Source organism: Rana temporaria, chromosome 10 (assembly GCF_905171775.1).
Source record: "Rana temporaria chromosome 10, aRanTem1.1, whole genome shotgun sequence".
Taxonomy (NCBI): Eukaryota; Metazoa; Chordata; class Amphibia; order Anura; family Ranidae; genus Rana; species Rana temporaria.
The window spans coordinates 115979722-115997224 of NC_053498.1; the positions used below are offsets into that span (position 1 = coordinate 115979722).

At 39.5% G+C, this 17503-nt stretch overlaps 1 protein-coding gene across 2 annotated transcripts in view; it reads right to left on the reverse strand.

Moving 5' to 3' along the window:
- DRD2 (dopamine receptor D2) overlaps positions 1–17503 on the reverse strand; it is a 356750-nt gene that overhangs the window by 170569 nt on the left and 168678 nt on the right. The window lies entirely within an intron of this gene.

The following is a 17503-nucleotide window of genomic DNA, read 5'->3' on the forward strand; positions in this document are numbered from 1 at the left end:
TAATAATTGAGGATCAACAAGTTGAAAGAATAATAGCATCCCTACTGATATGAATACAATTAAAATGAACTATAAATGCATTTCGAGATGGCATAGGACACCTGAAGTGATTCATAAATTTAGCAAAGACAAAACCCCATTGTGTTGGAGAGAATGTGGTCAGATTGGAAAAACTACACATATATGGTGGGACTGTCCAAAGATAAAGGAATACTGTCAGGAAATACAGGTGTGGAAGCGATAACTGGAGAAAAGATATCAAATACCATACAAGCTTGTCTGTTCCAATGAATTAAAAGAATCAAATACAAACTACAGGAAAACATTAATCCTACCACTGATAAATGCTGCAAAAGAATTGATACCAAAAAAACTGGCCAAGTACAAGAAAACCAGACATAAAAGAATGGTTCGAAAGAGTGGAAAATTATAATAAAATGGAATATCTATGTAGTTGTGACGCGGGCCAACTCAATAAATATAATATGAGATGGAGACAGTGGAAAGATTTTAAATCATCTGAGAAATACTTGGAAAAAATAATAGAGGATAATAGTAAATGAAATAAGACAAAAAGAGGGAAAAAAACATTAGGGGAAAGGGGAGGGGGGGGGGGGGTGGTTGATAATTAATTTATAATTAATTTATAATTAATTTTGATAGGTAAAATAACAAAAAAATAACTAAATAATGAAGTAATAGATAAATATATAAATTAGCATGTAGAAAACCACAAATGATGCGAAACCGAAGTAGAGACGAAAAAAAATAAAAATAAAATAATAATTAATAATACATATGGGTAATGCCTAGACATACAGGCCCGGATTCAGATAGAATGCTCTATCTATCTGCGGGTGTAACGTATCTTAGATACGTTACGCCGCTGTAACTTTGGGTGCAAGTTCCATATGCAGAAAGAACTTGCGCCCTTAGTTACGGCGGTGTAACTTATGTGTGGCGGCGTAAGCCTGCCTAATTCAAATGGGGATGTTGTGGGCGTGTGTTTTATTTAAATTTAAGATGACCCCCCGTTTTTGACGTTTTTTTTGAATGGCGCATGCGCCGTCCGCGAAATATCCCAGTGTGCATTGCTCCAAAGTACGCCGCAAGGACGTATTGGATTCGACGTGAACGTAAATGACGTCCAGCCCTATTCGCGAACGACTTACGCAAACAACGTAAAAATTTCAAAACTCGGCGCGGGAACGACGTCCATACTTAACATTAGCTACGCCTCATATAGCAGGGGTAACTAAACGCCGAAAAAAGTCTAACGTAAACGACGTAAAAAAATTTGCGGGCGGGACGTACGTTTCTGAATCGGCGTAAATACCTAATTAGCATATTCCTCGCGTAACTATACGGAAGCGCCACCTAGCGGCCAGCGTAAATATGGAGCCTAAGATACGACGGTGTAAGACACTTACGCCGGTCGGATCTTAGGGAAATCTATGCGTAACTGATTCTCTGAATCAGGCGCATAGATACGACGGCCCGCACTCAGACATACGACGGAGTATCAGGAAATACGCCGTTGTATCTCCTATCTGAATCCGGGCCACAGTGTATTAATCTAAAGATAGACAAGCTAAAACTCCAACAAAAAGAGAATAAATCAAAAAAATGAATTGCCGTTCTCAGTGCAAGTCAGAATTTTCAGTTTATATGCCATGATATTTGCTTTTAGATGCTATATCCTTTGTATAATCCACATTTATGTGCTTATAGACCATGCTATTTAGATAGAATGGTTTGCTTTAGGTGTTATTTTCCTCACATGCTCCACTTTAGAGGGTCAAATGACCAAACAAACAAAAAACCAATGCCTCGACATTTAAATGACAGCTATTATGAGGCTACTGACATCATATCATTTATCTTGTAAGAAGCAAATAAAACATTCATGGCATTACAGGAATAGATGGCTTATTGAATGAGGCAATACAGATGCAATGGCAACAAACACAGAGCAGTATCCCATAGTTACTTTGGTACGAGTAGTTGAAAAATTGGATACAATCCCTTCCTAAATAAACCCATAAACAAACAAGAAACTTAATATGTTGAGATTGGCACACGTCTCCTCTATTTATAGCAAAATCAAAGAAACTAATTATAAACGCATGTTAAGGTAGTATAGTGTCCCGAAGATGTTGGTGGTTGCATGTCCTTCAGTCTTAGACAGGTGTTGGTAGGGTTTCAGTTTACAATGCACACAAGCTAGCATACAGCTTTATAATGCTTAGGTGTTCATGTGCACTGAAAAAAATAGGTCAGGTTAAATTTTATTACAGCTCTTTAGAGTGTGCAATGCACTGCATTGCACACTATAAAGAGCTGTAATAAAATGCAACCTGACCTATTTTTTTCAGTGCACATGAACACCTAAGTGTGCAATGGCACCATTAAAAACAAAGGGCCAGATTCACATAGTATGTGAAAAATATACTACAGCGCTAATTAAATAATCAATTCCACGTGCACCTAAATAAAAAAACAAATAATATAGCTGCTATCTTGAGTGATACCAAATCCAAACAGTGAAACATATAAAATATAGATGCGCTAATATTAACTTAAAAGGTGATAAAACGTACAAAGAAAACTAATCAGGGAGAACACTCCATAAACTGTGAATTACTAATATGTCCTTAATTAGTGCACAGTGATTAGCAGGATTCCATGCAGGGAAAAAATCACTCTCTTCAATCTGAATGCTAATCCAGCCCTCCACCGCTGTGATCAGATGATACAGGCACTCACAGACAGGGATTGCATGAAAGAAAAGAGAAAAAACCTCATTGCGCAATATTCGATGACAGATCAAAAATGTAATCAGAGCATTGACATATGCACTCACGAATCCCCGCTTTCAGTAAAGCATGAAAACGCCACTCAGTATGCTGTTTCCTCAGCTCGATCCAATGCACTCGGATTCGATCGCAGGCTCCTCCCTACGCGTTACGTCACAGGCACGCGACTTACTCAACCCATGAGTAAGTCGTGTGCCTGTGACGTAACGCTCGCGGCGTAAGGTTGTCTTTGTATATGTTTATTTATATAAAGTATAAAGGGAACTATTTTCAATAAATATTAGGTACAGTAAATTACACTAATGGGCACATTGGGGACCCTTGTAATTCTCAGTTAAGAGATCTGGCTGAGCATTTGTCTTGATGCCACATTGTTCAGCTTGTTTGGGTACAATAATCTGGGCTCAATTACATTTTGAGATATGATGCTCTATTCTGCAACATGTTGGGTAGTCCAGAAACTCTTAAGGCAGACCGCATTAATATAGACACTGTATAAAGCAGTGACCAGAGGCATGAGGCTAGTTGGAGTGCAGTGGAGAGAGGTGATTTTCTAAAGCATTTTCACATTGATGTCTTTGAGCTAAATAAAACTTTCACATTACATAGATTTTTTTTGATTATTTTCTCTGGCGTTCTTCTGTAAGTAGACAACGTGCATTTATTTCAGCACAGGATTGTCTGTTGGCTTTCATTACTATTGTAAGGGTATGACATAGTCTTTGTCATGTTGTTGGTATGGGTTAAAGGTTGCATATTTTGTGTGCCTTTAGGCTCCTAAGATATAGATCTGACCAGAGCCACAGCTATGTGCCATGACCCCGTGGCTTAAAGATTACTCAGCCTTTATCTAAAATCTAAGGCAATTGTAATTAAGCAAAATACTCATTTATTTTATAGCAATTATTACAAATCTACCAATCTTTATAGGCATTGCTTTCAACTAAATGTATTTGCTGAATTGCTATTACTACCCAAATAAATCACTGTATAGTCACTATCTCACATATCACATGGAAGAGAAGAATCTGCCAGAAAATTAGTTATTTCTTTTTCTGATTGTTTTCAATAAAGCTGTTCTTCTATTTTTATAGCAAAAGTCCCAAAAATATTAACATAGAAAAAGTGAGACACATCCAAGATAGGGGAGTGCTCGCCTCAGAGTTTAGCTGAAGCACACAGGCACACCAATTTAAATTTGACCATTGCAGCTTACCATGTATTGCATGCTGGCCAACCTGAAGGTAGAAGATATAGTAGTTGTATCAATTCAGGATTGTAAGTATACCTCTGTGCAGATTTTTTTTAGATCTGGTGCTTGTATAGTGTACCACATTTAGGGTTCATGTACATGTACCACATTTAGGGCTCATGTACACGTACCACATTTAGGGCTCATGCACATGTACCATATTTAGGGCTCATGCCAATGTATCACATTTTGAACTTGTGTACATGTACCACATTTAGGGCTCATTTACATGTACCACATTTAGGGCTCATGTACACGTACCACATTTAGGGCTCATGCACATGTACCACATTTAGGGCTCATGCACATGTACCACATTTAGGGCCCATGCACATGTACCATATCTAGGGCTCATGCCAATGTATCACATTTTGAACTTGTGTACATGTACCACATTTAGGGCTCATTTACATGTACCACATTTAGGGCTCATGTACACGTACCACATTTAGGGCTCATTTACATGTACCACATTTAGGGCTCATGTACACGTACCACATTTAGGGCTCATGCACATGTACCACATTTAGGGCCCATGCACATGTACCATATCTAGGGCTCATGCCAATGTATCACATTTTGAACTTGTGTACATGTACCACATTTAGGGCTCATTTACATGTACCACATTTAGGGCTCATGTACACGTACCACATTTAGGGCTCATTTACATGTACCACATTTAGGGCTCATGTACATGTACCACATTTAGGGCTCATGCACATGTACCACATTTAGGGCCCATGCACATGTACCACATTTAGGACTCATTTACATGTACCACATTTAGGGCTCATGCACATGTACCACATTTAGGGTACATGCACATGTACCACATTTAGGGCTCATGCACATGTACCACATTTAGGGCTCATGTACATGTACCACATTTAGGGCTCATGCACATGTACCACATTTAGGGCCCATGCAAATGGCCGTATGAAAAATGCAGCAACTGGTATGCAGGATGTTCCTGGCAGAAGCTGGACCCCTGCACATTGCCCCCCACCCTGCTCTGGACCCCTGCACGTTGACCCCCACCCAGCTCTGGACCCCTGAACATTGCCCCTTCCTACCTTACTGGGGCATGCATGCAGAGGGGGAGACAAAGCAGCAAAGAACAGAGGACCGGAACTGCTGGAGCTAACTTTTCATATCAACAATGCTAATGATTGGTTGCTAGGACCACCTAGCAACCAATTATCTGCTGGTTAACTTGAAACTTTAAGTCCAGCAGTTGCCGTCCTCTCTCCAGCTCCGCACACTGTCTCTCTCCCCTTCTGTGTGGTGTAAGTCACCTGGGTACGGTCTGCACACTGGCACCCCACACCCTGTCACAGCTCACGTCTCGCTCTCCCTGCCCTGGATGTCACAGCACCGCTGCTGCTGCTTGTACCTGTTGCCCAGCTTCACTCGCTGACATCCCCCCTAATATGTGGCACCCAGGGCGGAACACCCCCCCCCCTTGGTACGCCAGTGGATCACCGTTATTACCAGTATACCAATTAACCACTTGCCGGCCGCCCCATAGCACATTCACTGCTACAGAGCAGTGGCACTGGGCAGGATCATGTACATATATGTGATCCTGCACTTCCAGGTATCGGGCGTGCCACCATTATTTACACAGCAGAAGCTGATCAGCGGGTCCTGCGTTCCTGATGTCCACCAGCACCCACTGATCATTCAGTACACAGGGAGTCAATGTAAACAAGGCAGATTGCTGATCTGTCAGTACGAAAAGCATAGATCCTGTGTCCCTGTAAAGTAGGAACACAAATCCATGCCTTTCACTGGTAAAAGCTCCGTTCCCGCTACACTGAATCACCAGCTAGAAACATTTTTAACCCTTTGAACACCCCTGATTTTAACCCCTTTCCTGCCAGTGTCATTAGTACAGTGACAGTGCATATTTTTAGCATTGATCACTGTAATAATGTCACCAATGGTCCCCCGAAAAAGTGTCAGTTAGATGTCCAATTTGTCCACCACAATATCGCAGTCCCCTTATAAGTCGCCGATTGCCACCAATACTAGTAAAAAAAAAAGAAAAAAAATATCACATAGTTTGTAGACGCTATAACTTTTGCGCAAACAAATCAATATACGCTTATTGTGATTTTTTTTACCAAAAATATGTAGCAGATTACACACTGGCCTAAATTGACGAAGAAATTTGATTTAATTTTTTATTTTTATTTATAGCAAAAAATAAAAAATATATATATATGTTTTTATTGATCCTGCAGGGGTGAGCAAATACCACCAAAAAAAAGCTCTATTTGTGGGGAAAATAGGAAAAAAAATTTTTGGGTACAGGTTTGCAAAACCGCGCAATTGTCAGTTAAAGTAACGCAGTGCCGTATCGCAAAAAATGGCCTGGTCAGAAGGGGGGGGGGGTGAAGTGGTTAATATACACTTATTGGGATTTTTTATTTATTTATTTACTTTTTTTTTATCAAAGAAATGTAGCAGAATACATTTTGGCCAAAATGTATAAAGAAATTTGATTTAAAAAAAAAATTGTGGGTTTTTGTTCTCAATTTTCGGTCTTTTTTCGTTTATATAATAAAAAATAAAAAGCCCAGTGGTGAGATCAAATACCACTAAAAGAAAGCTCTATTTGTGTGAAAAAAAATGCTATACATTTCATTTGCATTCAGTGTTGCTTGACCACGCAGTTGTTGTTAACCGCATGCTGACCAGCCGCCGTCATTTTACGGCGGCAGGTCGGCTCGTTCCCGCGGACCGTCATAGCTGTACGTCTGTCCCTTTAAGCAGGATAGCGGGCACGTGTGCACCCACTGCACAGCGGGGGTGCCGATGCCCATGACCGGCGGTCACGATGACTATTGACCACGAGTGATCGTGGGCACGGGAGGCAGAACAGGGACGTGTTCTGAGAGGAGATGCAGATCGTGAGTTCATACAAGCTGGGAACCACGATCTGTCATCTCCTATAGTGAGTCCCATCCCCCCACAGTTAGAACACAGTTAACCCCTTGCTCGCGCCCTAGTGTTAACCCCTTCCCTGCTAGTGACATTTACACAGTACAGTTTTATAGCACTAATCACTGTATAAATGCCATTGGTCCCAAAAATGCGTCAAACGTGTCCGATATGTCCACCATAATGACGCAGTTCCGATAAATATCGCAGATCGCCGCCATTACTAGTAAATAAATAAATAAATAACAATAATAATAAATCTATCACCTATTTTGTACACGCTATAACTTTTGCTCAAACCAATTAATATATACGCTTTTTGCGATTTTTATTACCAAATATATGTAGAAAAATACATATCAGCCTAAACTGAGGAAAAAATTAGTTTTTTTTTTAAAAAAAATTGGGCTATTTATTACAGTAAAAAGTACAAAATATTGTGGTTTTATTTCAAAATTGTCGTTCTTTTTTTGTTTATAGCGCAAAAATTAAAAACTGCAGAGGTGATAAAATACCAACAAAGAAAGCTCTGTTTGTGGGAAACAAAGGACGATAATTTTGTTTGGGTACTACCTCGCACAACCCTGCAATTGTCAGTTAAAGCGACGCAGTTCCATATTGCAAAAACTGGCCTGGTCATTGAGAAGAAAAGTTTTTCCGGGGCTGAAGTGGTTTAAGTAGCGCAGTGCTGATTAGGAAAAAATGCCCTGGCCATGAAGAGGGCCTAGGGATTTAAAAAAAAAAAACACTGTTTAACTGTATTGTCTATCAGCCTAATCTGCTATGGTGTAAATTTATCCCTGCATAATTTTAATGTTAGGTGAACTACTGGGGTGAAGGACATACGTTTGATTGTAAAACATTGGCTGGGATTAGTATACAAAGTGCTTCGCAAAAAATAAATAAAAATGTGCTATGATCTCCAATTAACTCACACACAAATGTGACCATCAGTAACTGACCCCTGTACATTTTCATTACCTGAAACATTTACAATAACAACACTGGTCCAGCTGTGCTCAACGTGCAAATCAGTTATTCCTCCTAGACATAGTGATCATTACTTATTACTCAGGATAATTATAATTCCTGAATGGGGCTACTAGCAGCAATCATGCCACTGTTCTAAGTTAACAGATTATTAGGCTTTCAAGGAAAGCTGTTAATAAAGATTGGAGGTGTTTGCAATAATTGCGCTAACACAGATTTGGAAGAAATGCCCCCGGAGAGAGGTGAAATCAAGAACCCTATTGTTCAGACAACGGTAATAGAGCACAGCGGTTATAAATGAATTGCCTCAGTAACATTAAACTAAGAAACTCATTAAGAACCTCAATGATTTATTCTGAATCCACTTTGTCAGCACCTAGCATCAAGCAGAGTGCAATAGACGTTATTTATATGTGAAAGGAATGCAGCATTAGCTACTTGCACATATTGCTTATTCAGGGGTGTTGAGAGAGTTATCACGGGCCTCGAGATGGACAGCTTTCCTGGGCCATCTACATTTTTAAAAATAATGTTAAAGATGAATGATAGAAAAAAAAGCTAAATACATAAATAAAATATGCATAGAAGAGGTCTTTTACCTGTCTAAGGATTTGTATTTCTGTCCTTGCATTACTGAGTTTTACACAACTATTCCAGAAAGCACAAACATATCTCTCTGTTAGGTTGCTTAGTCCTTTTTCTGCCTCCAGCAGGAAAATAATTAAGTTGTTCTGTCTGGAATATCAGATTTGACCAAAAAATAGAGCCAGTGGTTTTTGCAGAAACTGGAAACTGTTCACCTTTAACAAAAGTTCCCATAATTGGGACCTTAAAGTTCATGGAAAAAGGTGTTATGATCATATGAGACTAATGCTGCGTACACACGATCGGTCAAACCGATGAGAATGGTCTGATGGACCGTTTTCATCGGACCAAACCGATCGTGTGTGGGCCCCATCGGTTTATTATCCATAGGTTAAAAAAAAAGCAATCTTGTTTTAAATTTAACCGATGGATACCTAACCGATAGAAAAAAAACTTTTGTAGGCACGTCCATCGGTTAAAAATCCACGCATGCTCAGAATCAAGTCGAAGCATGCTTGGAAGTATTGAACTTTTTCAGCATGTCGTTGTGTTTTACATCACCGCGTTCTGACACGATCGTTTTTTTAACCGATGGTGTGTAGGCACGACTGACCATCAGTCAGCTTCATCGGTTAACCGACCGTTCTCATCGGATGGACCGATCATGTGTACAGGGCTTTACATTTAATTATTTGGCCTCAATACCAAATGATATGTCTGGAGGAAATCCAATACAGCTAGCCAAATAACACTATTCCTCCAATAAAGCACGGAGGTGGTAATATACTGTTATGGGGGTGTTTCTCTGAAGTAGGGACTGGAGCAGTTGTCAGGATAAAGGGAAAAATGAATGGGGCTAAATGCCAGCAAATGTGCATGTTTTTCAGTCATGTAACACATATAAAAAAAGACTTTAGTATCACGTATAAAACATGGGCAAATGTTTTGCAGTGATGAGGAAAATCTGCTGCTCTCTGCCAGAAAGTTGTCAATGGGGAGAAGGTTTACCTTCCAACATGGCAATGACCCAAAACACACAGTAAAAATTGAGAAAAAGGTGAATGTCCGTGCATTGCCTAGTCAGAGCCCAGACTTAAACCCCATTGAACATCTGTGGAATGACTGCAGTCCACAAATGGTCATCATCAAATTTAACTGAACTTAAATAGTTCTACAAAGAAAAGTGGGCAAATAAGTCTAAATCAAAATCCTATACTGTATGGTTGTTGAGTTCTCTTTTTCTATATGCAGTAAACTACTCCATATATTCAAATATATTTACTGTGTGGAGTGCATTTCTTGTCTGGAGGGACCACCCATAATTTAGGTAATACTATTATTGCATTGTCTTTGGAAATTGTATGCTTATTATTGTGTCCCCCAGCCCAGTAGGGGTCACAATACACCCTCCAGACTTCTGATGTGCCAAGGGAGGGTTCAAACAAATTAAATAGGGGTGAGCTAGGTCGAAAGAGAGTAGATCCCAAAACGAATCAGCGGCTCCTTCAGGGGGTGAGCGCTACAATAAGTTGCACTGAGTAAATACAGCCGGATAAAACAAAAAACGTGCTTGTCTTCATTTCAGACTTCAAAGTAATACAATGTGATTATTTTAAGGGGGGGGGTTCTATACCCAATGTATATTATAGAATCCCTAGTGCAGTGGCATTTTAACAGATTGGGCTTTGAATAAGGGAATTAGTCAAATACAGTTAATTTTTTTGGTGGTTTGTTGACCCGTCCTTAAAGGAACCTGTACCAAGTAAGTCTAGACACTATTATTGGTAAGCTACCATTTTAAACAATGCTGATTCCTCAGCTGTTTTTCTGTTACAATGGTTTTCAGTTTGTCCAACTCAGGATTACTGACCTGGAAGAAGTATACTGATTAGGGTCTTAACTTCACACAGTAACTGTGCATAGTTACAGTACACTGGTTGAAGCTGGACCAATGTAACTATGTAAAAATACCTACTGTATACCTGGAATAAAAAATAAAAAAAAAAAGCTTGGAGCGCTATGCTCTATACATTTGTTACACAATATTTTATTGATGAAGAAAAAAAGAGAGGTTTACAATGCATTTAAACAAGGTGCCTGAGGCATTGTTGTCCATAACAAAAGGTTTTACAGCAGTGTTGTTCAGAACTAGCAGGCAATATTAGTAGCAGAAAAAGAATACGTTTCAGCTTAGGTCGACAAAGTAAATTACAATACTTATCACATTAACAGTTTTTTCTGTCTGGTGCTAGTATAGGCTTGGCTGTGATTTGTGGATAGATTTGGAGATTTGCTAATTCGTGGGATGATAACCAACTTTGAGTATTAGTTTCCTCCTATTAACTGTGAAATCAAAGTTGGTTAAATATCAATGTTTGTGAATACAGCACTTGCCTCTCTAAGTTGCGGCGGCATAGCGTAAATAAGATACGCTACGCCCGCACATAGTTACGCCGCCCTACGTGAATTTAGGCCACAGAGTTTTTCCAGGAGGCAAATTCCCTTAGGAGTCACCTCCTTAATCGAGGCTACTCATCTACATGCCTGAAAAAGGCCTGTAAACGTGCACACGGACAAATGAGACAAGATTTACTTTTTTCCAAAAAAACATATGTTGCTTACTAGATTAATAACGATGTATAATAAGCAACATAAAGCTATCAAAAAAAATCTGCAAAAACATTGGCATCTGTTACAAATTGATCCAAATCTAAGTCCACATATATCTTCTACTCCTACCATCACTTTTAAAAAGTCACCAAAAGTGTTTTCAGTCTGACCCATGCAAAAGACATGGTACATTTACCTGTGGTGGATGCACATGCTGTCGCTACATAAATATACAGTCTAAATTCATGCTACCGAACGGCAAAATGTATAGACCAAGACACTATGCAAATTGTAAAATGCCTGGGGTCATTTATTTGCTAGCGTGTCAGTGCCAATGTTTATACATTGGTAAAACAAAACTAGAATTTTATAAGAGAGCAGTATGACACATTGCAAGTATAAAATGTTCTAATCCCGGCCTTCCTCTTGGTCGGCATGTATGAGATCATCACACGGGTATTCCTCCCCCCGTTCTATTCACCATCCTCGATCGAGTCCATCCGGACAATAGTGGCGGTGACTGGAAGAAGGTTCTGCTCCAAAAGAAGGTACATTGGATTGCTGACCTCAATGCAACCTAATTTCCAGGTCTAAACACCCAATTAAGCTTCCACCCCTTTCTAGACGGTTTTGTGTCAGGAGGGTGTGAAAAAGAATGATTAATAGTCTTAAAAACACCATATCTGGGTTCCTGTTGAGAATATACTGACAATTTATATAACACGGAGCAGGGGTCAAGTCCTGGGGAAAAAAGTGTGGGAACTCCCTCCCAAGATCCACTCCCCCACCAAAAAAAAAAAATGATACGCTCATATGCATAATTACTAAACAGCGGGCCAGATTCACATAGAGATACGACGGTGTATCTCCTGATACACCGTCCTATCTCTGAGTTTCGTCTGTCGTATCTATGCGACTGATTCATAGAATCAGTTTTGCATAGATATGCCTAAGATCCGACAGGTGTAACTGTGTTACAACGTCGGATCTTAGGCTGCAATTCCAGGCCGGCCGCTAGGTGGCGTTTCGGTTTATTTATGCAACGAATATGCAAATGAAGAGATACGCCGATTCAGAAACTAACGACCGCCCGGCGTTTTTTTTTTACGTCGTTTGCGTTCGGCTTTTTTCGGCGGATAGTTACCCCTGGGACGCCATTTACGTTCACGTCGAAACCAATGACGTCCTTGCGACGTCATTTAGCGCAATGCACACTGGGTAAATTTGCGGACGGCGCATGCGCTATTTGATCGGCGCGGGAACGCGCTTGATTTGAATAGTACACTCCCCCTAGCCGCGGAATTTGAATTCCGCCGGGGGATTTACGATACGCCGCCGCAAGTTTTGAGGTAAGTGCTTTGTGAATTACCCACTTGCCTCAAAAACTTACGGCGGCGTATCCTAAATCACATAGGTTATGCGGATCTAAAGATCCGCTAACCTATGTGAATCTGGCCCAGCATGTTTTTTTTTTTTTTCGATCCACTGTACCTTAGTAATCCTTTATGTTACTGGCCGCTTCCTGTATATGGATTCATCGGGTAGTGTGCGGGTATTCCGTCACTTCCTCGATGCCGCAATGTCTCCTGGGAGCTTTTGTCATTGTTCCCAGGAGACATTGCGGAGGTCTGCCGCGAGTTATCGCGGGATTTAGAAAGAAGCAAGTTCTAAGAAAAACAGTTATTCCTCTTTTACTCCCTCTTTTTTGTTTCATAAACAATCACCCTGAGAGGTTAGGAATTTCTTTACCTTTCCCCCCTTTTTCTATGCAATGATTCAAATTTTAAATGTACTGTTTCACTGAATACTTGGACAGTTTTGTCTATTCTTTATGGAAATTAGAGTATTCTGACATTTGATGAAGACTATCTTCTGTATCTTTGACAATCAGTACAACATATATTTATATTCTTTTACATTAGGCAGGGCTGTCTTAATGAGAGGGCACACCTGAGCACTGCCCAGGGGCTCCAGCTGCATGAGGGGCCCCTGCACTTTCCCCAAAGCAGCTGGTCTTTGAGCCCAAGCTGCCCCGAAATTGGGGGGCCCATGATGGCACCGAGAGTGATAGATACACAGGGGAGGCAATCTGCCTCCTACGTACTTGATGTCTGTTTACCTGCACTGTCATCATTGCAGGGGCCCCAGAGCATTACTTTGCCCAGGGGCCCATTGTGCTATTAAGACGGCCCTGACATTAGGGTACTTGATCGTCAATCAGGGCCTCTTTTCTATGGTTGGACTGTGAGAGCTGTTTATTTTGGGGACCCTTGTGAGGGCTGTCCCGAGCCCAAACAGGGTTCATCACTCCTTTTAATGAACAGGCAACAACAAACCTGCATTCCTATGAATTTTGGGTTTTAAATCTCTTCTATGAAAGTCATTTACAATCCAGTGCTGGTATGTATGGTGGACATGCTCATGTGCTATGCTGATGACTTTTCCTTGAATATTGTTTTGAAACTACTATGCTTGCTCTCTTTCAGAATGTATTTGCACTCATTTCTATAATGCCTCTGAGAAAGAGATAAAATTCCTGAAACATGTCAGACAAAAGGAGGAAAATTACTATCACTGGAATTTGTAAATAGCTTGTTACGAGCACAACACTGTCTTTTCATATAATGTACTGTACTAACTTGATATGTTTGTCATTACACATATGTGTTTTAATTTTTTTTTTTTAAATAAATGATATTTTATGATACATGATTCATTCCTTGTTCACCCAAAAAGTCCCATTATACCGGGGGGGGGTACTTTTGCCCTTTTTTAGGTTCTTTTTCCTAGAACATTTATCAGGTTTCCTTTGTTAATAATAGAGAGAGTCCTAACACTTTTTTCCCTGTATTACTGTAGGGGAATTTTCTAAAAACAATGAACTAGTTTTTAAGATAGAGTTGCTGTGTAAAGCTGAAAGAGCAAAGTAATTTGCCACTGAAAAGGGTGAAGCACAATGATTTATTAATCCGCATAGAGATACAGATGCCCATCTGTAACAGGGATTGCTCTTTCCAAACATTGTCCTTCTTTATTGCTGTTACTTTATTGATATCAATAAACTGCAGGGCACCACCTTCCTTATTGCCAATAACTTTTCTCTTTCATTCTTATGGTACTTGGACTTTACCATGGATGGAGCAGTTGATGATATTCAGCATCATTGCTATAAACTCTCCAGTGCAGTCAAAGGCAACAATAAAAGTTTAAGTGAGGCTATAGACAAAATATTTGGCAGCAGTTACAGTTAAGGCTCAATAAAGTCCAAATAAAAGCTGCATTCCACACAGTACTTGACCTTGCAATAATGGGTGTTAAAAGTAAATTCCACAAATAGTTATATGCCAGAACCAGATGCAAAGATATGAAGCTACCAGCACTTAGAATAAATATTTGTATTTGGTTATTGTGTCATAAACGACATAAAAAAAAGACCTTGTTGGAGCTTTGCATGTTCCCTTTCTCAAGGCAACATAGTGGTAAAGAGCATATACATAGTACACACATTTATATTTCAGTGTAACCCATAACAACCCGTGTACCACCCTCCTATAACATCATAATCCCACAGAAAAATAAGAAAATAAGAATAAGCAAAGAAATAAAAAGTAGTTCTATAAAGTGTGCTAAATACCTCCTTCAACGTGTTTCCTGAATGTCCCAAAACAGACACAATGCACCAGAAGAAAAGAATTTTAAAAGAAAACAAATTCCATTCATGTCATTGATAGGCAATGTGAGCTTTACCTGACAGCCCCTAATATGCCCAGAGGCCATAGTTTACGCAAAAACATAGCCATTCTAATTTGTAACATGTGAACCTTGTGGCTGTGCGAGGAAAAATGTATTGCAGCTGGTTTGTGGGAGTAAATTGTCCCCCCTCCCCCCCTTTTTTTGTGTTCTCTACATAGAGAGAATATTACAGTGTTTTTAAAATCTTTTTTGAATGGGTACCTGTTTTTGTTACATACACATGTGAGCATGTCCCCTTAAAGGCCAAGCTTTTTCTGGCATTTTTTGTTTACAATAAGTGTAAAAATAAGTTTTTTTTTTGCTAGAAAATGACTTAAAACCCCAAATATTAAATATTTCTTTTTAGCAGACACCCTAGAGAATAAAATGACAACTGTTTTTTATGTCACACTTGTGCAGCAGCTTTTCAAACACATTTCTTTGGGGAAAAAATACACTTTGTTGGATTTTAATGCAAAAAACAATATATAACCTGTTTTCTTGGTAAAATATAAAAGATGATGTTACGCGGAGTAAATGGATACCTAACATTTCCCACTTGTGCACACTTGTAGAATGGCAACAAACTAAGATACTTATGTCCATGAGCCCAACAGATAAAGACAGAAAGAGCAGTGGCAGCTGGTGGTTTCCTCTTTTGGGGGAGTGGCAAACATGGCACTGAAACAGCCCCCCGGGTGGTCCGGCACTAACCGTGGGTTTTCCTCCTCTTCTGGAGTGCAGGCAGCAGCCGATGCTGCTCTGGCTCTGCTCCTCCAGCTTCCTGCACCATGTGTCTCCTCTTCCGCCAAAGCACTAGGCATCCAATAGTATCGCCTGATGCTTTGGCTAATTGGGAAACAGGTCTCACAGAGCTGCCTCCGTATTGGCGGGGAGGAACATTAGTGTGAAAATAGCGAAAGTTCATTCGCTATGGTCACACAACTGGGTGACCTCGGAGCGCAATGCTCTGTGCTCCAAGGCCCCCCTTTTTTTTAAGCCTATTAGAGCCTTTGGCTTTAATAAGGTGCTTCAAAAAAACATGCATCCCACATATGAATCCATGGTCCGGCACCACTGATATGTAGATCAGGGGGCCAGATGCATGGATAGGGGAGGCAGCGCCCGTGAGCCCTCTATGGACGGGCCGTCACTGAGAAAGAGTTTAAATTGCTGGTAGGAAATACAACATTTTTATATGCAATTCATTGTTCTGACCATAAAGAAAACATGTACAAAACTATTGCATTTCCTTTAAGAAGTTTAATTTTTAAGTAGTAGAATGAAAATTTAATTTTCACCATACTGTGCAGTAAACCTGTACAGCTTGCTTTCTTGCATTGAAGAACACATTGGACATCATACGCTGTGACATTTTATTTATTGAGAAGCAAATAAAGTAAATTTTTTTTTTTTTAAAGTAAGCAATCTATTGACGTGGAACAAACATGGCACCTATTACCTAACACGACCCTTGTACTGACCCTTTTTCACCTTCCCGAGGTGAACAGAACGTTTCATCAAATTGCATGTTTTCCTAAATATAAGACATACACAGACATCAAACCATTTTTAATTAAATTTGGCAACATGAATAGACATGCAATTTTAAAACCTTGTGACAGAAATTTTGGATATCTGCTAGATCACTTAAAATTAAAAACATGCGTCAAAAGGAAAGCCTAATCAAGCCTGAGGGCATATTTATAAAGGTGTTTGTTAATTCACCTCAAACAGACAAAAATGATCAGCGCTTCCCTGGGATTGTCTAGTGTAAAATGTCCAAAAAATAATAAATGTCCAAAAAGTAAAAATAAAAATGTATTATGTGTACATAAAATGAGTAAAATAAAGTAAATAAAAAAGAGTCTTCTTTTTTTTTTGTATAAAAAAAATCCTCTTCTATTTTGTATGAGCCCAGAAACCATAAAAGCTGATATCCCTATGGCAATGATTTGTTAGTTTTCTGGCCACTGGCATGCTGATTCCAGCCTTCATGTCGTCCAGTATTATAGAGTTCCTCAAAAATAGGGTACTTGGTATTCATTTTAAAATGTGTTTCCTTTATTTTGCATATTTTGAGTATACACAACCACATTTTAAAGGCGTGAAGCATAAGTGTGCTTTAATTATAGCTCAGTATAGTCCAAAAAAGTAGCACGTCTTTACAGGCAAAACTTTAATCATCTGATAAGCTTCAGCACATGGTCCTGCCCTCAGGCCACCCTTTTGACATTTTCCCCCCTATTGGTTTAATCATGAAGGATTAGGTGTGTCGTATGATGGACGATAAGACACTTTATGTTGATTTGCTAATGCTATTGTGAACATTCTCTTTGCAATACGAAAATGTTGTCACCAACATTTCTGAAACTTTATATGACTGTAGCTAAAATTTGTTTAATGAAGAAATGCCAGATTTTGAAGATCTGCCTCCCATGTAGTGGTAAGCATTGATTTTAAAGTGGTTATAAAGGCAAAACATTTTTTACCTTAATGCATTTAGGGGTTAAAAAAAAGTTCCCATTGCGCTTCTTTTTCCCCTGCCCCTAAACACCACTCTCGATCC